This window comes from Panicum virgatum, chromosome 6N, assembly GCF_016808335.1.
Source record: "Panicum virgatum strain AP13 chromosome 6N, P.virgatum_v5, whole genome shotgun sequence".
NCBI lineage: Eukaryota > Viridiplantae > Streptophyta > Magnoliopsida > Poales > Poaceae > Panicum > Panicum virgatum.
In genome coordinates, this window is record NC_053150.1 from 48,942,427 (window position 1) to 48,962,127 (window position 19,701).

The window sequence follows — 19,701 nt, forward strand, 5'->3', positions numbered from 1 at the left end:
TGCCCCGCGTGCCACGCCGCCCTCCGCGCTCGACCGCTCCCCGCCCTCGCGCCTCGCCACCGCAGCGCCCCGCCCCGGCCGACCGTGCGCCGCGCGCACACGCACACGCCGCGCCGCGCCGAGCCGCGTCGCGCACGCACACCGCGTACCCGCGCACTGGCCGCGCCCGCGCGCGCCTGCGCCGGCTGCACCACGACGCCCCGCCCCCGGCCTCGCCCAGCTCGCTCGCCCCGTCCCGGTGCGTGCACCCGCCCGTGCGCACGCGCACGCGTGCACGCACACGACGCCCCGGCTGGCCGCGCCACGCCGCGGCCGCCATCACAGCCGCGCCATCTCGCTGTGCCGCTCACTGCCCCGCCCCACTCAGCGCCATTCACGCGCATGCGCACCGAGCCGCGGCGAACGCGCCAAGCCGCAACGCCGTGAGCTCCGCCGAGCCCACGTGCGCGCCTGGCCGCGCCGCGCGCCGCTCGCCGCTGCCCCGCACAGCGCCGCCCTGTGCTTGCCGCTGCCGCCCACGTCCCGTCACCCCTGCGCCACCTCGTCGCCCGTGCGCCGCTCCACGACGCGCGAGCGCGGCCGAGCGCCATTAAGGCCCGCCGCGCCGCCCGCCGGGCGGCACTTACTCGCCACCGGCCACGCCCCCCCCCAACCGACCTACATCGGCTATAAAAGGGCCTACCGGCGCCGCTCCTCCGCACCCAAGCCTCCCCGCCACCACCGCTTCTCCTCACAGCTCCCAGCGCCGCCCCGCCGGACTCCAGTGACCGCCGCCGCCCGCTCACGACGACCTGCCGCCTCGCTCCGTCCCAAGCCGAGCCAGGTGGGGGAATCGAGCCGCCATCTTCCCCTTCTCCTTTCCCCTCTACCCCGGGCCGGCGCCGAGCTCCTGGCCGCCGGGGATTGACGCCGCCGGCGCCCTTGCTTCCCTCCCCTGTTTCGGTCGGGAGGAAGGGGAAGACAGGGCGGTTTTGCCCAAAACCCCCTAGTCTTCCTTGTGTTCTCAAAAGAATCCCCACTCCTTATGGGCTTTTTCCTAAAAGGGCCCTTCTACTTTCCTATTTTTCCAAACAAGTCCTCCACTATTTAAACTTAATAATAATTAGGCCCCTGCACTTTCCTTTTAGGCCCAAATACTTTTAGAAATCATAAACAGGCCCCGGGTTCTCCCGAATTAATTACAAATAGGCCCCTGACCCCTTAACCGACCCACAAACCCTTACAAAACCCATTATTTCATGAACCTAACGACCTCTAATCAACCCGAAACCTTACCAAGTATCTCTTAACTCAGTTTCGGCCTTACCATTAAGAAACCACTCAAAAATGCCACTTCTATCTCTATATTTTATGTGTTCCCGAATCGAGCTCAACGATGAATCTTTGTTTTGATTGGACGCTTGGTTGTGTGTGCTGTAGACCGCGGAGTGAACGAAGGAGAGCCCGTCAACGAGCAGTTCTGTGAGCAGGAGGACGAGGACCAGTTCCGCGACCCCGAGCCCGAAGGACAGGACTTCCCCGAAGGCTACGAAGACGGCAAGTTCAATCCCATCCTTTGATGCATGTTTCCGTCCTAGTTTTTATAAATATAACCCAATGGCCTGCTTTATAAAACTGCATGTGTTTTTGCTTGCATGAAAACATGGTTGGATAGCCACCCCTTGATTTGTGATGACCATTCCTTGACCACCTAGATTAATGTCTGATTTTGCTTGGACGTTAATCGATATTAGAATGCTTAGGACTTTACTCATAATATGATTTATTTTTATAAAGAAAATGTGTGCGTATGTGGGATGGGATAAAAGTGGTGTTTTTGAAAAATGAGTTTGGACGGGATGGACGGCATTTCTGTGTGAATTGCCGATTGGTGTGCTTATGCCTGTGTGGCAGGGCAAAGAAGGGAGTTTTCCATCTTGTCGTGTCTAAGGACCGAGTTGGTGTGTCATCTCACCTAACTCCACTATCGTGCAAACCACTCGACCGTTGAATGGGCAACGGCGTAGCATAAATCCCACTAGTTGGTGTGGTAGCCATCAGGAGAGCTGAGAGCAACGGGTGACTAAGGAAAAGGGATAAGCCCCGAGTGACTTATGCCCGGTTATACCCAAGTGAACGGTCAATGACCCCTTGGTGCATCCCGTGATGGCTAGTCAGGCTTAGCTATGGTGGGTAATGGCTATGTCGGGATCTACACCGACATGACGGTGTTCGAGTTGTGGTATCCTACTTGTGGGTAAAGTTGCACACCTCTGCAGAGTTAAGAATCTATTCGAATAGTCCGTGCCCACGGTATTGGGCGAGTTACGGTGTGGTCACATAACTAGTGTTTCCTTGGGATGGGCTGGTGTGAGTTGTTTTGGAATTATGTCCGGCAGTTGTGCCGTGTGCTACGACGGACGGGGAGTCCGGTAGCAGTTTTAAAACCTGAACTCTGTGTTACTACAAAAACTGTTTTCAAAAAAAAGGTTTTCTGTTAAACGAACCCCTGCATAAAATATCGTTTTCTGCAAATTAAACCGTAACCTATTCCTTGATTTACCTATGCATATTATTCTGTTATAACCCCCCTCCGTGGGTGTGGTTGGACTTGCTGAGTACGTGTACTCACCCCACTCTTACTTTTTACAGAAGAAGACCCAGACTTCATACCAGACGACGCCGAGTAGGGTTATCGTTCTACACCCAACCTTGCCTGTGGTACCGGCCCTGACGAGATGCCTCCGCTGTCGCAGTACTCTGAGCCTGTGGTAGACCCCATGTGGTTTGCGGTCTGGTGTTATGTCGTAGCTTGGTTAATCATTATCATTATCTGTATCGAGTGTCCTCCAAGGTTTGTACGGTTTTGAACCATCTGATGTAATAAATGTGGCATCAGCCTCCTGGGACTGATGTTTTGTATCACATTTAAGTTCTCTCTTATAAGGGGACGCTTCACGTGGGAACGGAGCGACCTGGCGCTCGTAGCACGTAGTAGCCGGCAGACTTCGATACCACTAGCTACAAGAAGGTTCCCATCCCCTCTGCTTTTCTCAGCCCCCTTTGAGGAAACGGAACTAGTGTGTTCAGATCGTGTAAAAAATTAGAATTTTGCACTGTACTATTTTCGTTGTTATTTGATAATTATTATCTAATCATGAAGTAATTAGGTTTAAAAAATTCATCTCGTAATATACAATAAAACTGTGTAATTAATTATTTTTTAATCTATATTTAATACTACATGTATGTGTCCAAAGATTTGATGTAATAGAAAATTTTGTAAAAAATTGGAAGTTTGAAGAATCTAAACAAGGCCATGGGATCACGCCATGCTTCGCCAACAGGGTAAAAGGAAACCACGAGCTAACCGTGGTAAGCAATCATTATATGATTTGGAACAGGATAAAAGGAAAAGAGTCTCAAACGATGCTCGGCTCGCAACCATTTAGCATTTCTTTTTCTTCTTTTGGAACGGCGGAGGACGCTCACCGAATCATCAGTCCGGTTCATCCGACCGCGCATTCGTGTCTTGCGGTTTGGGCGTAGTCTCGGTTGGGACACAAGGCTATTTTACCGTGCAATCTCAGCTTGTGCAGAGGCGGATTAAATCCGGCCCAACGTCTAGGATCACTATGTGGACCGAATACGCTAAGTTTTCTCGGTCTTCCTTGTGCTACAATATTTTTAGTGTAAAAATTTGGCCCACGTCCCCTAGTGGCCCTAAGTCTATGTCCGCCACTGAGCTTGTGTATTCAATCAAGATTGACCCTGTTTTCTCTCAAAAAATGAAAGATTGGCCCTGTTTCTGCATTGTTGCGCGTACTGTGCAGTAGTCGGGTGATTAGTTTACCGAAACCTAGAGGTACTTTGAGGACAAAGGTCAGCAATTACGCAGCAGCGGCGGGTGTGCCATGTCTGGCCGTCGCGCGATCGACCACGACCAGCGCCCGGGATCGCACGCAGCGGAGGGGGAAATGGTGCCTCAGGCCATCGCGCACAGAGAGAGAGAGAGACGGCGCTCCTTTGGCCGCATTTGGTTGGTTCTAGGAAATCTGGAATACGTAATTTAAAAAAGAATCTTGCATGTATGAAGTACTAAATAAAATTAATTTGTAAGGGATGCGTGCAACTCTTCGCGATGAATCTAATGACGGTAATTAATTGATGATTGGCTACGGTGATGCTACACTAAACATCCTCTAATTACACGATCAAAGGTCTCATTAGATTCTTTATGGTTCCTAGTGTAAGGTTCTAAAGTTGGTTTTGTAAACTAACTTTATTTAATATCCCTAATTAGTGGTTAAAATCTATTCCATATTACTCTATGAAAAACCAAACAAGACATTTGATCCTTTGACCGCATGATGCCACCGGGGCCCAGGCTCCAGCCTCCAGCCCACCGCAGAACGGCGGATGCACACACGGGCACACGGCCGTCGTTGCAGGCCGTAAATGAAACACGTACGCGTACAGTGCTACTCACCCAAGGCCGCAAACTACCAGCCACTGGAAGCTGGACGCGTCTGTGCTGTGTGCCCCGCAAACCAGGTGCACGCACGCCGGCGAACAGTTCCGGCGTGGCGTCGGCGGTGGCCGGCACTGGCATCCTGCCCATGGATGAATGAATGGCTCGATGGATCTATGGGTCGGGTCGGTGCCTGATGTTAATGCTCGCCATCGCTGGGCCTGGATCACAGGCTCACAGCAGGTTCAGGTCATCGACAGCTGCCGCGATTAAAGAGCCTCACATGCCCGCCGGATCGGCGGCACGCCGGCACTGTGCCCTGTCACGGCCAATGCGGCGAGCGGCCGCGGGCCGGGGCGCTGTCGCTTACTGTGTGCACCCGCACGCGGTCGCCGTCGCCGCCGCCGCCGCCGGGAGAGCGAGCGCGTTCCGCGGCCGCCCGGCTCTTCCCGGCGTGTCGCATTTGATTTCCTTTTCTTTCCCATCTCTTTGAAACAGGCGGACGTCAGGCATTACGACGGAGAGCTTGGCGAATTTCAATTTCACTTTCGCTAAACATCTGGCGCAAGGCCAGTTTTTGCAGGGAGATTTTTGGATTTACCACGGCGCCCGTAGAGGATACGTACGCGGTAAAACTGATTGGAGGGTAAGGTATCTTAGCTAGCCGACAGGTGGTCAGAAGGGATGCGGAGGTGACGCGCTTTTACCGGGCAGAAAGTGAGACTGCACGGGATGTTTGTCGTCGCTGTCCAGCGAGATCAGCTGCCTGAGGTAGCTATTAGTATACTTCCAATTCCATATTTCCATGCATGCATCAAGCATCCAACTGACCTTTCAGCTTTACTAACTGACAAAACCTCATGCACAGTGCATGTGCAAAGTTCAAATAAATGCCAGTGCCAATCATTTGCATCTCTTCCATGTACTACCAAGAATCAGCCAACATGTTCATAGCTCTCAAGTCACTGCATGTCTTAAGCAACCGGCAAAAGACTTGTCATGCACATATTGATAGAGAAGAAGTGACTTACAAAAATAAACGGAAAAAACACCCAATAAACTCGACAGCAAGGGGATCACCAAGCCACAAACTCTCCGACTAACAATCGCACCTACACACCATAGCAACAAGAATGAGGAAGGTGGGTCCACAACGATGCCTCTAGGGAGGAAAAGCGACATCCAAAGATGCCGTCATTACCAACCGAAGATCGGGCATAATGATTTTCAACCGAACCACACAAAAGATAGGAGCACTTCGCAACAATGCCTCCAACCAGGAATATGGCGCAAAAACCGTCACCATTGCCATCTCGGCAGGAACCGAGCCGAGCTTTTGCCCAAAACTCCATCTCTCTCTCTCTCTCTCATGCATCCATCTCATGGCCTCTTTTGGAAGCTTCAGGGCTCAGGCTCGTGGAGAACATGATGACGGATGACGAGTGAACAAGTGTCCAAATATATCCACATTGCATGATTCCATTGGCTCATGCACGATCTCGTTCGTTTCCTCCCGCCCACACATGCGCGCCTCTATCAGTTCCCGGACAGGCCAAACCGAATCCAAATCCAACGTGGCATCTGGTTCCGGTCCGGACACAGTCCTGCCAAGCTTTTCTGGACGAAGTGGACAGGTAGGTTGGCCCTTTCTCGGAGGGAAAGAAAGAAAGAAAAAAGAGTAGGCATATTTTCATGTGCGCGACCGGATGAAAAGAAGATAATGCAAAAAAAGAAAGGGAAAAATCGACTGAAGAAGTAGCCAAGGAGTTGAGGAAAGACGCGACGCGAGATTCAGCTTCACCGACAAGGGCGGAATCCAATCAGAGATGCCTCATTGATGAATCATGAATGAATGATCCAAAGGTTTCCATGATCAAACACTCTCTCCGCATTGGGCCTCTTCGTTGAAAGTGGTGGTCTCGAGGCCCAAATGGCCAGCGGCCCAAACCCCGGAATTCAGAGTTCAAACTTCAGACTTCAGACACAGACGTAAGCTGGCCTCTTGGCTCTTTGGCTATCCGACCAAAACGAGAGATCACTGATGAGGTTTCATGAACCATGATCAGGGTTCAGTACACGAGCTACTCTGCCAGACTCCCAGCCTTTTTTTCCTACGCTGTGAGAGCCACATCTGTGTTATTCAAGAACTAGATTTCAGACTTGCGATGCAGCTTGCCACAGTACGATGAACCTGGTAACATCTAGCACTCTGATCAGAAACCTGATGATGTTCTTGGTTAATTCAGAGTGTGCCTAGAACTGCAACACCTCCTCCCCTCCACCTCGAGTACTAGTAACTGGAGTCCTCAGTTATGACAATAATGATGGGGGGTAATTTTTTGTGTCCATGCCGAAACCGTTACTATTTGGTAAGGGATAAAGAAAATATAGAATGAGCATATTTTCTGTTTTCTTTTTTTTGCGTGGGTATATATTTTTGTTTTCTGACGATGCGGCAGTAAGTTTTTAGGTACCGAGAACAAACCCACACACCAATATCGTACATTCAATTCAGAGTGAGTTCAAACCTGTGGTACACATACTGCAAATTCAATACTGAAGAACAAACACAACAATTCAATGCTTACTCTAGCATAACAGTAACCATGAACAGCTCTATCTATCACCTCAAAAAAGTGAAGCTATTGCAAGAAGATTGTGGAGAGTGTTTGATGGCCCAGAAATGTGAATGGAGCCTAGGCTGCTGAATCACGACCTCCCCTCTCTCCAAATTTGGAGTCCCCAAAGGAACCAGCATCTGTATCCATCACCATTCATTAGCACATCTCTACTTGCACCATCCAAAGCATGAGAACTTCTGCAAAGTGAACCAGGTGCAAAGCTCAATGAGATTACTGCACAATGGGCAAGCAAGGACATGGACAGACCAGTGAGATTTCTCGCGCCGCCACTCACCGATGAGACGTAGCCGTCGTCGTGCTGCTTGGCGCCGGTGCCACGCGCGGCGTCCTTGTCGAGCGCCCCCTGCTTCCCGGCCTGGGTCTGCTTCTCCTCCCTCACCTTGTTGAAGATGTGCGTGTAGCCGTCCGCCGACGCCGGGTTCGAGTCCCAGTCGCCGAACTTGGGCACCGCCGAGCCCCTCGTCGGCTGCACCAGCACCAGCAAGCAAGCGCAAACCGATCAGCTTCCAAGCTCATGCCAATGCCGGGCAGCAACAACCTTACGGAGAGCGAGCAGAGAGAGCCTCACCGTCTCATTGCCGCGCGGGCCGCCCTTGGCCCGGGAGCGCTCGACGGAGTTGGCGACGAGGCAGTAGCCGCTGCTCTCGGAGCTGTGCGGGTGCACCGGCGGTGGTACGGCGACCCGGCGTAGGGGTTGGGCGACCGCGGCGGCGGCGGCGCGTCGCTGGGCCGGCGCTCGTGCCGCGGGGCCGGCGGCGGAGGAGCCGGCGACGACCTCCCGGCGTCGGAGCGGTTCGGCGACGGCGCGGCGACGGATGAGAAGGCCTCCGGGTTCTCGGCGGGGTCGTTGGGGTTGATCATCTTGCCGCCGGCGCCCTTGCCCTTGCGCGCCTTCTCGAAGAAGAGCGTGTACGGCACGTTGCCATCGTTGTCCCAGTTGCCGAACTTGGGGACGTGCGCGTTCTTCTGCTGCTGCGAGCGAGCACACAAACGTTCAACAATTCAGGCCGAGAAGAATCAGCCATCGCCACCATCTTTTCCTAGAACAAATGTGGAACTGCCTTTTGCAATGTAAACTCATAATAACACAATGATTACGCTTAGTGCTACACATAACACAACAACTTATGACACAACGTACAGGTTCATTACACATAACTGCATAATTCTAATGCTACTTGAAATATCAAAATTATTTTGAAAAAAGTAGAGGAAAGTGCTAAGAGTCAATGCTACTTGAAATATCGTTTTGTTAAAAAATAAAGTAGAGGAAAGTGGTAAGAGTCAATGTTTGTTTTTTTTTTGGTTATCCTTCTTGTATAGAGGAGGTCAGCAGTCGAATCGTAAGACCAGTTGCAATGGTAGAGCATGGACAGCAGGTCAAGTTGACATGGCTGAGTCATGGTGGCAGTAGATGGGCATGATCGACCAAGGAAGACAAATCAAAAGGGAGGAAATCACACGCCATGACTGTAACACCCAGCCTCGCGGACAGTCCGCTTAGGCACTGCGGACGGTCCGCGAGAGCCCTGTCTCAACCACTCCAAGACCGGGGTTCGTCGGTCGCCGCCACGTGTCGACCGACGAGCTCGCCCCTGCCCACCCCGCGCGTCGCATTGAAGTCGCGCACCACCTCCCAACCACCCCGCGCCAACTCCATCACTCTCTCACTCTCGGTTCTCTCTCTCTTCCCCGACGCCATGGATGGCGCGTGAGCGCCGCCCGCTCGCCGGCCGAGTTCACCCGCTCCTCCCCACGGATTTCAAATCCACCGCACCGGGAGCTCGACCATCTCTCTAGCTCCCTCCTCAACCCCTCCAACCACAGCCACAACCCCCACATCGCCGGGAATCTCGGATTCCCCGGCCGTCGGTCTTGTTTGGCCCAAACTCGACCTCGCCATGGAACTCCATCGTCCGGCCATCGTTTCTTCCGTCCGAGGGCTCAAATCGACTGTAAGTGAGCCGCTCGTGCTCGTGCTCCCCTCGTTCCTCCACGTTCTTGTGGTTTCCACGCACGTTCACGGCGTTGTTGTTTGGACCGCCACGGGCCACACGTCGCCGACTAGGTTAGGATCGATTTCTTCGCGTACGTCACCCATGACCGTATGGACCTCTTCTAGTTGATGGGTAGAGCTAGCTTCGCCGTGGGTCGGGTCACCTTTGGGGGTAATGGCGTGCCGCGGCGCCGCGCCAGCCATCCTGGTGTCTGCGCGCGGTGTCAAGGTGTAGGAGTCGCGGACGGTCCGCCTTGGAGGCGCGGACAGTCCGCAGGTCAGTTTAGGTTTGTTCCAGAGACGATGTTGTCTCTGGTGAGTTCGCAGGTTTTAACCGCGGACAGTCCGCTATTGGAGAGCGGACAGTCCGCATTAGAGATTGATATTTTGTCTAGAGACGATGTTGTCTCTGGTCATATCGCGGGGTTGAACCGCGGACGGTCCGCTATTGGAGAGCGGACAGTCCGCAGTAGGGCATAAGGATTTGTCCAGAGACGTTGTCGTCTCTGGTAGAATTCCAGCGTGCACTGCAGACGGTCCGCCATGGAGGACCGGACGGTCCGCCATCGGATCTTCCGACAACTGTCGGACCTTCCGACAACCATCGGATACACCGGTGCTTTTGGCCTCGGTTCTTCCGGTGGCACCTTGCGGAGTATTATGCGGACGGTCCGCTGTTTAATCGCGGACAGTCCGCCGTATAGGAGTGAGTTTTGTCCAGAGACGTTGGGGGTTCTGGTGTGCCGCGTAGTTGAACCGCGGACGGTCCGCCAGTCTGTTGCGGACAGTCCGCGGGACAGTTCATTCTGGGTATAGTTTCAGTAAGGTTTGAGTTGCACTCAATTAATTCATATGCATTCGTGTAGCATCCGCATCTGAGGGCATCGTGTTTGAGGTGGTAGCGGCACCGCAGGAGCAACCGAAGCAAGCCCAGGAGGAGAGGCAAGAGAAACCGGCCCAAGGCCCATCTAACCCTAGCACTGAGCAGCAAACGCAAGGCAAGCCCCGGTGCACATCCTACTATTTTAAATTTTGACACCTATATGTATATGCTTCTATTACTTGTGCATTAGGTGTAGGAATTAGATTGGAACCCTAGTTGCATGATTTCCCTAGGATTCCCTGAGTTATACTAGTATGTATAGGACGATAGAAGTGCTATGCTTAATAGTCTCGTTAGAAGTCGAGTGACTCATGTCACTCGCGAGAATTAGGAAAAAAACTTTAGAAGCCGAGTAATTGCCGGTTACTCGCGAGATACATTATTGTCTTTATACTTCAGTATTTGAGTAATGGTTTGAAATGGATATGGAAATGTGAGACCGGGCGGGGATGATGAGGTTAGGTTGGCAGCAGGACAGGGTTCCTGGGTGTCTTAGCCCCGTCCGTGTCGATTGAGGACCGGTCGTTGTGGCAGTGCTGATCGGGGATTGAATTGTACTAACCGCATGCCGGGAGTAGGAGGTAGTCGAAACCGGTAAGCCTAGTACTGCCTTGCTTCGAAAGTACAGAACTGCATCGCCACCCCGTAGGGCGAGTCGAGTAGTCGCGGAGAAACGGGTTGTAATTGTTTACTTTTGGTGGTCTCACGTTGAGCTCGGCTGACTATATGAAGGTGGGGTGGTTCTGTAGTTCGAGGCGGGGAGGGGAAGGGTTGGCGTGTATAGTCCGACGGGGCAAATACGTGCCGTGTTGGTTAGGTCCACCTTGTAAGGTTAAATCGAATCGATTCGCCGTGTCTCGCGGTTATGAGGACCTTGATCTCTTTGTCACACCGTAGCAAATGAGATAGGATATTAGAAATATAAAAGTGGATACTATTCTGAATACTAAATTTGGATGTCCCAACTTGAGTGTTTAGATAGGCAAACACTAGTAAGAGTCTATATATATATATAGAATTTGGAGCTAAAATATGGAAATTAAGGATCCATTTTTAGAAGCTATTTCTGCAAACCAACTACCAGCCAGAAAGCCTTGCATGTCTAGTTATGTGGGCTAAGTTATACCCACCGGTCGGGTAAACCTTGCTGAGTATTAGTATACTCAGGGTTTGTTGCCATCAATATTTCAGGACCACAGGACGTTGACTTCTGTCCCTGCTGCGCGAAGTTCATCTGTCGTAGCGCAGAGGGATGGGAGGTGGTGGAGCCAGACGTTTAGCTAGGGATCTCCCTAGGGCATTCTTTTGGTAGTTGTAGGCTCTCCTCTTCCTGTCGAACTTTAAAGTCGTGTTTGTAAACATTCTAAACTATGTTTGTAAATAAACTTGGTTTTGTAAAAATTCAAGGCAGAGTCTTGTGACTATCTTGTATTTTCAAGTTATTGCCGTGCTTGTACCATCTGCGCCCACCTTCGCGTGGGACTATCGGTGTTGTTTCGATCGGGCCGTGGGTTGAGAAAGGATCGCCAAATTAAGCTGTTAAGCTAATGAGCCCGATGTGTTCAAATGACGGCCATTACGCTTAATTAGAGTTTTAATTTGGCGGTTCCGTCACAATGACCTCCGGCCGTTTACACACTGCATGGACTAATCAACTGGATATTTTTTTCTTTCTAATAGGGAAATCAAACACATGCTTCTGTTCGCCACTTGTGCTAATTAAGGCCGAACAGGACACGCTAGTGCAGCGGTTGGTACTTCAGGTTTGACAATCTGCAAAACTTCTGAAAGCAGACTGACAGCGAAGGCCTGCCTGGCTGACGACTCATGCGTTTACTTGAGTTTCCAAGTTGGAAAAAAAATTGTTCAAGTCACGAGTACCAGAGCATCTTACGTGCACACATCGCTTCGAGTTACAGCAAAGATAATCGAATCTTCATGCATACGAGCTGTTCTATGATACAGAAGATTTCTAATTAGCAGGTAAGAGCGAGCGGCTAGTACTGATTAGATAAGCTATTAATGCAACCTGGACGTCGTATTCCAGTGAGTTAACCTGGCAACATCTCAAGCTTTTTCATCATTCATTTATGAGATGAAGACCATGGGGGCAATAGATTGTGACCGAAAGATATTCTTAAGTTTCAGGGACTCTATCACAAATTGTAGCTATCCAGACGCCAAGAAAATGACCAGTTCAGCCAAGAAATGGGTTCTAGTTCTACCCGGTTGCTTTACCGTGCAATTCGATCGCTCCTCCAAAGAAGGTTGGTTTGAACACATGTTTGGGTTAGGAGAGAAAAAGTCACAACTAGCTCAAGATTTTGCAAGATAATAGTAATCGTAGAGACCATCTTGTTCCTTAAGAAAATTCAGGTTTCAGACATCGCATCCCGGAACCATATAGTGAGGCGAATTGAACTCCTTTCAAGCGAATCAAGGAACTAACGTTGTTCTTGCCAAAGACAAGATAAAAAGCAGAGGGTGACGAACGTTAGGAAAACAATCTCCTGTACTTGGTAATGAAATCAAGGTGACTATGCTTCGAAATCTAACCGAAAACTGGGGATTACAACCGAAAGGAACCGTAAGAAACATCGAAGTTGTCGCCACAAAGAAGAGCATGCAAGGAGCTGATGAAGGGAGGAACTCACAGCCATGGCGTTCCCAGCGCCGAGACGAGCGAGCGAGCTAGCGAGAGGGAGAGATCAGACCCGGCGGTATCTGAAGACGGCTGCCGGCTTGCACCTGCAACTCTGCAAGAAGGGGGTGGATTTATGCTCCTGTCTGTTCCTATTAGCTTGCCTGCTGATCGACCCTCGTGAGGCCGGCCGGCAGGACTATAACTCCAAGGAAATGATGGGGAGAGGCCGGTTGCATTCTTATGTACAAGGTGCCACGAGGCCCCTTTCTGGCACTACTTTTTTGCGCCCTTCTCGTGCTCTCTTGGCATACCAGTCCCTTGAAGTCTTCAGAGAAACGCTTTGTGAGTTGCGGCTTGTGTTTGTCATTTCTCAATGATGTACCAGCCCCTGCCGTCAAAACCGTGGTACAAAGGTTTAGGAATAGAACAGCAACTAGATACGCTACGGTTTTGGTGGAAAACACCCCCGAAAAGACAGCAAATTTGTGCGAGAGAATCATAAGAATTTACCATAAAAATTTGCTACAAGACCTGATCAGAACATGGTCCTATTCCAGAAACCCGAGGACTGTGGGGGGTCTGAAACGAAGAAGGCGAGCTCAGACGAGACCGTTGACGGCGACGGTTGACGAGCTCAACGAAGGGAGCGCCAGCAGCCAGCGCCCCGGTCCACCGCGGCGCCGGATCAACGCTTAACAAACGCCGACGCCGGCGGCCATCTTTGACCGGTCGCCGCTCCGCTGGCGCTGCAATTTGCAGCGCAGCCCAACAAGGCAACAACCCCCAAGCGACACGAGCTCGTTCGCCGGATGATGCTCCGTCCGTTCCAGGCAGCTGCTGCCCGCTGCGCACCAAATGATCCCTCTCCTTTTTTTCTCCTCGTGGGTCACTCTCCAGTCTCCACGCACGCACGCACGCACGCACCCCAGCAGAGCAGAGGAGAGCAGAGCACCTGCCGGCTGCCGTCGCGCCAGGCTCTGCTCTCTCGCGTGCCCGCGAGGCCGGCCGCGACGCGCTGGATGGCGAGACCGGGGCCGGGGCCTGAGCGTGCGCGTCGTCCGTTCTCCTTGGGCTCTCCGGCGGAGAGACGGGAGCGCGAGGCGGCTAGGCAGAAGGCACGCGGGGCGCCGGGGGCCGCGACGACGAGTCGGAGTCGGAGTCGACGCGACTCGTTCCTACCCCCTCACCTCACGGGTGACGGGTCGTGCGTCTACGAGGCTATTCCCCGATCGGTCGGGGCGCGCGCTGGCCTCCTCCTCGCCGCTCGATCGCGGTGGTCGTTGGGTCGTCTGAGGTTGAAAGCGTCCGCGCTCTCGGACTGACGCGGCGACGACTGTCGACGCACGTACAGGACAGGGTTCAGCGCGAACGACCGAGACAGGGACCCCGCCGCGAGACAGGCGCCTCTGGTTACTCTACACGGCAATGCCCGGACGTGAAGGCTGGTCTGCTTCCACGCGGGTCCCGTCACCGCCGGCACCGATTCTTGTTTGATCGTTTTGATCGTAGGGGACAGGGCCATACTGGTTTTTTGTACTACTATCTAACAACCAAATTTGGTGGCGAACGACCTGCTCCCTAGTACAATAGTAACGAAGTAGGGCGGCAGGTTCATTTCCCATGTACCGACTCCCTAGTGCAATAACAAGATGGTTTTCTATTATAGACCTTGGAGCCCAAATGGACCTTAGCTGGGCCTGCATTAGACGTGGGCCTTACGTGTCCCAAAATATACCTGTACTGGGCTGATTTTGCTCAGGTACAGGCCCAAATCAAACCAAGCCGTCAGGCAGATTTTTTTTTTTGGAAAAACACCTCCGAGCTCCGCATTTCCCATGTTCCAACTCTCCACCGCTCCGCCCCCCCCCCTCCTCTCCTCGGAACCGGATCGGCTGACGTTGGGTCACTGCCAGCGGGCCCCAGCGCTAGTGGGCCCCACATGCAGTGGCTCAAAGTCAGCCACCCCAACTGCAGCGGATCTCAATCCCCTCTCCTCGCCGACGAAACCCTACACACGCGGTCCCAAGCCCTCCCCCGCCGCCACCGCCCGCCTCCGCAGGCGCGATGTACGCCGACAGGAGCTCCGGGCGGAAGCGCTCCGTCAGGGACCGCCTCGGGTCGGGCGGCGGCTCGCGCTCCCGGTCTGACGACGCGAAAAGGTGCGCCCTCGAGCTCGACCGGTTCGAATCGTTGCTCGTTGCGCCATTCCCGTCCTCGTTGGCGCTACGTGCTTGCGGCTTCTGGGTGGATCGGTAACAGGACAGAGATGGTTGCGGGAATGCTGTCTAGGGTCTAGGAATCAGGTGGTTTCGTGGCGCTGGAGATGGTACCTTTAATGCTTGGTTGCAAAAGCTTATTACCTTCGTCAGTTGTGTTTTTTCTATATGGGATTCAATCGGTAGTTAGTATATGCAATGCTTGTGGTTGATTTTGTGATACATCAAACAGAGAGAATTGTGCTACTGTTGCTGCTGCTAAAAATGTGGTCGTTCGTTGTTGCTTGCGATTTTTTCTTAGTCCGTTTTAGAACTAGTGGATAGATCGTGACAGTTTGCGGACTCAAACACTGGGTTTCCATGTTTTTTCTATAAGGGTTCTCCCATTTTCCACTTATACAAAGGAAAAGTGCCCTGGGGTTGCATAGGTTCCTCCAGTTGGTGTGCATTTATGCTTTATACAATGACAACAACTTCTTATTGCAGCCTTAACCTTTAAATGGCTGTTGTGTTTCACCTTCCCAGAATTGCAAATTGCTGATCTGATCAGTTGGTTCAAATATCCTAGATTCCTAGTCTATTCAGAAGGAAAATAATCCTGCTGTTTATATCATCCATGTTGATATTTTTACAGGTTTCGCCGGGATGATGGGACGTGGAGGCGCGAGCTTTATAAGGATTCTGGAGGAACTCAAACTTCATGTAAGAGCCATTGCATGGACAGTTTTGGACACACCTTTATTTCAGCTTCCCTCTAGAGGTTTACTGTTAGCATGTTGCTTCTACTGTGCATGGTTCAGCTGGAACTACTTCCAGAAATCTTCAATCAAACAAAAAATCTTGTGGAGCAAAGGATTGAGGTTGTGAAGAAATCATCAGTTCCAGATCTTCGTGAAAAGCTCTCTGGTATCCCGAGCCAGCGCCCTCAATTTATCAGTACTGTTCAGGTTCCAAAGCCTGCGAGAGAGATCATTAATAGCGACAAACCTGTTCAGAAGAAAGACCCCCCCTCCAACTGCCGCCCCTCCTGTCATTAAGAAAGTTAGTGCACCTGCACCCGTACCAGCGCTACCTGCACCGCAACAACCCCAGGAAAAGGTGAGATAATTGAGGATTCTTTGTTGTGTGCTCTTGCAGGATTTTGTCCCAATCGATAATTACAGTTCCGCTGTTTGTTCTTATGTAATGAGAAATAACATACCATTACCTTATTTTGCATGCCCTGTGCTGTGAATATAATGGACTACATGACCATTCCATGTTCTAATCCCTTCAATATTTGCCCAACCATTATTATTAATTCTGATCCAGTGATCCTTTAGATTTAGTCTTATGCATGATCAATCTTCGAGTCCTTATGCGTATTCGAATCCCAAAATCCTGTTTGCCTTGTCTATTTTCAATGTATGATTTGTGGTGTCTAATTCTTGTGTGGAATACTGGAATGTGATCTTCATCATTAAATCTTTCATTTCAATGCTGTGGCAATATATTTCTTTGAAATGTACAGGTTGATGCCTCACTTGAGAGTTTGCTGAAGTCTCTTGATCTAGAGAAGTATTTGATAAATTTCCAGGCTGAAGAAGCATGTTTTGATTTATATGTTAATTTCATGTTGTGAATGTGACCAGTGATCCTAAATACTCTTATTGGATACTCAATTGTTTCAGGTTGATATGAAGGCACTGGCTTACATGAATGAAGAAGATATGAAGTCTTTAGGAATTCCAATGGTACTGCAAGACCTTTTGGTATTTGAATCATTCTGTATAGAATTCTCAATTGCTAGTCTGCTCCCGTTTTTTCTTTCCCAACTGGGTGACATGCTTATCCTCTGTTCAAAGAGATTTTTTTTTTGGTTGAATGAGTTGGTAGAATTTTATAATTTTAGTACTTCCCTGCTTAAAGATTGACAGAGTCATCCTAGCAATTGAGTTACTAGCTTCTGAACTATGCTAATGACTAACTTTCGCTTTCAAACTATTTTGAATGATTGAACCCATGACCATGGTAGAACCTGTGCTTATCTGCTTCCCACTTGTTGTGTAACTCTGTTACGCGGATACTCCTAGGAGGTGGCGTATCCGTATCCGATACGTATCGGATACGGATACGCCTCGGATACGTTTCTAGCTGTATCCTGAAAAAACAGATACGTATTTGCTTGGATACGCGTATCCGATACTTTTGGGCCAGATGGGATACAACCCAAAGTAGTAATCAGCCCACCCAAATGCTGTTTTGGTAGTAAGAGATGATACAAAATGATGAACTTGCTTCAATAGAACTGTAGAACTAGATGAGCAACAACTGAAGAACCCCTTGTGGAATCAGTTGTGCTTTTAGAGAATGCTAGTTATAGAGGTAATGTTATATGGACATGCAAGTATTGCACATCTGAGTATAGGGGAAGTTACTCAAGAGTAAAATCTCACTTGCTGAATATCTATGTGATATTTATATATAATTATTAATTATCCTAGCCGTATCCCCGTATCAGTGTTTTTTGGGAAAGTGCGTATCCGCGTATCCGATACGTATCGTATCCGATACCCGTACCAGTATCCGTGTAACATACTTGTGTACATTGTATTTATCCATATTTCTAGTCACTGTTTGTCTTATGGATGGATACTTTGATTGGGTACAGTATAATGGCCTGCTAGTTAGTGCCCTGAGCTGTGTGTTTTCAGTGTGGTTATCATAAGAACCAGATGCACTAAAGAGTAAAAATTTGGGTACTAAAGATATTCTAGCCCCACATGCATACACTCAGTTATTACTAATGCTATGCAGATTACCCAACATCGGCTGAGATGGTTTGGACATGTCCAACGAAGGCCTCCTGAGGCGCCGGTGCGTAGTGGGGTTCTTGAGCGGGTCGATAATGTAAAGAGGGGTAGAGGTAGACCTAAACTGACTTGGGATGAGTCAGTTAAGAGAGACCTTAAGGATTGGAATATTTCTAAAGAGATAGCTTTGGATAGGAGCGCTTGGAGACTAGCTATCAATGTGCCTGAACCTTGAATTTTTCTTTCGGGTTTCATCTCTAGCCTACCCCAACTTGCTTGGGAAAAAAAGGCTATGTTGTTGTTGTTGTTGTTGTATGCTAATGAAATAATTCTGTTCATTTCATCCCATATTTTTCCATTTTTGTACTACTGCATCTACAATTGAAAAGTAGCTACAAGTCTGTTGATTGGGTATCTATTATTGTACTATTATCAGCTATCCATTTGTTTGCAGTCTACTTCAGTTCCCTTGCCCATATTCATTTGTTAGCTTTGTTGTGTTTTCAGGGTCCCAGGAAAAAGATACTATCAGCATTGGTTCACAAAAAGAGGAAGTCATCGAAATCATTACCTACCAGTTGAGAGATATCTGGGCTTGTGTATTAGCTAGGCAACCTGTGGATCTTGGATATGTGCAACGGCATCATCGGCAGGGTTAACTCCACTGACGTGCAAGATTCCCATTAATTGAGACTTGAGGCATGTATAAATAGAGAACTCCGTGATGTTGGTAGAGTTTTAAGGCAACAGCTTGTTGGTGTATGGTTCTATTGCTATCCAGATTATTTGGATCATTGGACGTCAATTTATGATGCCTTGGGATTGTTCTCCTTAATCGTATAACTATGTGGATGCTGCATAGTTCTGTCTTGTTGCTGCTGCATAGTATGTCTATGTGGATGAATATCACCTAATTCTCGGCACTGCATATTGGAGGTTTTTGGGTTGTTGGTCCCCTTTGTTTTATGCTTAGTCAGCTGCGAGCTAATGCTTTTATTATTCCTTGTGTGTGCACATTGCTCGATGCGCACGTGCCCTTGCTCATTCTGGATGACTGCTTCTAAGTTGGTCATCCAGGATCCAGGGTTTATTCTAGAGCTATGCTCCAGCAGATCAGTGATCATGCAGAGACGCGGGAGAAAGTTGCGGCTTCTCCAGCTCCTTTCCTTTTTCCTCGCTGGCCAGTGAGGCAGTGACCACTAACCTGGGCCTTTTTTCACTGAAATTCTCGATCTATATGTTGAAACTAGTATCAAATATAAGTTTAAATCCTGTACAGTATTTTCTTGTGAAGCTGCAATCTGAATTTTTTTTAAAATCGTTTGGTTTAAGACCATTTCTTCCACTGCCAAGGTGAAAACGCAAAAAACCTCCAGGGATTGCCGAGGTGAAAACGCAAAAAACCTCCAGGGATTGTCAAGGCCGCAAAAAACCGATGAGGAGCGTATATGTAAAAATTCGGATCGCACAGAGGGGCTATATATAAATACTCGGATTGTGATTACGAATCGCGTTCCTATTTAGGGGGTAAATGTAATATTACTAGGAAGTACTTTGCAAATACTCGATCCGATTTAGGCTGTCTCCAACAGAAGACCCAAATGAAGATCCAAACCCAAAATAGGTCTCCGATGATACTGTTTCAATCTCCAACAAAATACTCATATCCAAATCCAAAATGAGTTTTCAGGAGAGAGGCAACCTAAATTTGAGTATCCTCTCTCCTGAAGACACATTCGCAGAGAGGGTTCTCTTTTAGATCTTCTGTTGGAAAAGAGAGTTTGTGGGTCACGAACCTTTTTACTGTAAGCAACCTAAAGTAGTAAATGGGTCTCCGATTTGAGTCTCCATTGTTGGAGGTTAAATGCAAAACCCTCCGCAGCGGCGGCAATGGCTTCCGCCGGCAGGAGATGTCCTCCCCTCCTCCATGGCCACTCCATGCATTGTCCCCCTCCCCCTCATCGGCTTCACCGTTCTCCGAGCCCCGACTCGTCGCCACCATTCGCCCCCCGCACTCGCAGTGCCCAAATTCGAAGGTCTGAGATCGGGGGGAGATGGGTTCCGTCTTCCTCACGAGT

General features: G+C 50.0%; 2 pseudogenes; one reads left to right on the plus strand and one right to left on the minus strand.

Annotated features, from left to right (window-relative positions):
• Positions 1 to 6,921: 6,921 nt before the first annotated feature.
• LOC120678272 lies at positions 6,922 to 9,633 on the minus strand (annotated as a pseudogene).
• A 4,867-nt stretch (positions 9,634 to 14,500) lies between these two features.
• On the plus strand, positions 14,501 to 18,595 carry LOC120680086 (annotated as a pseudogene).
• The last annotated feature ends 1,106 nt before the right edge of the window (positions 18,596 to 19,701 follow it).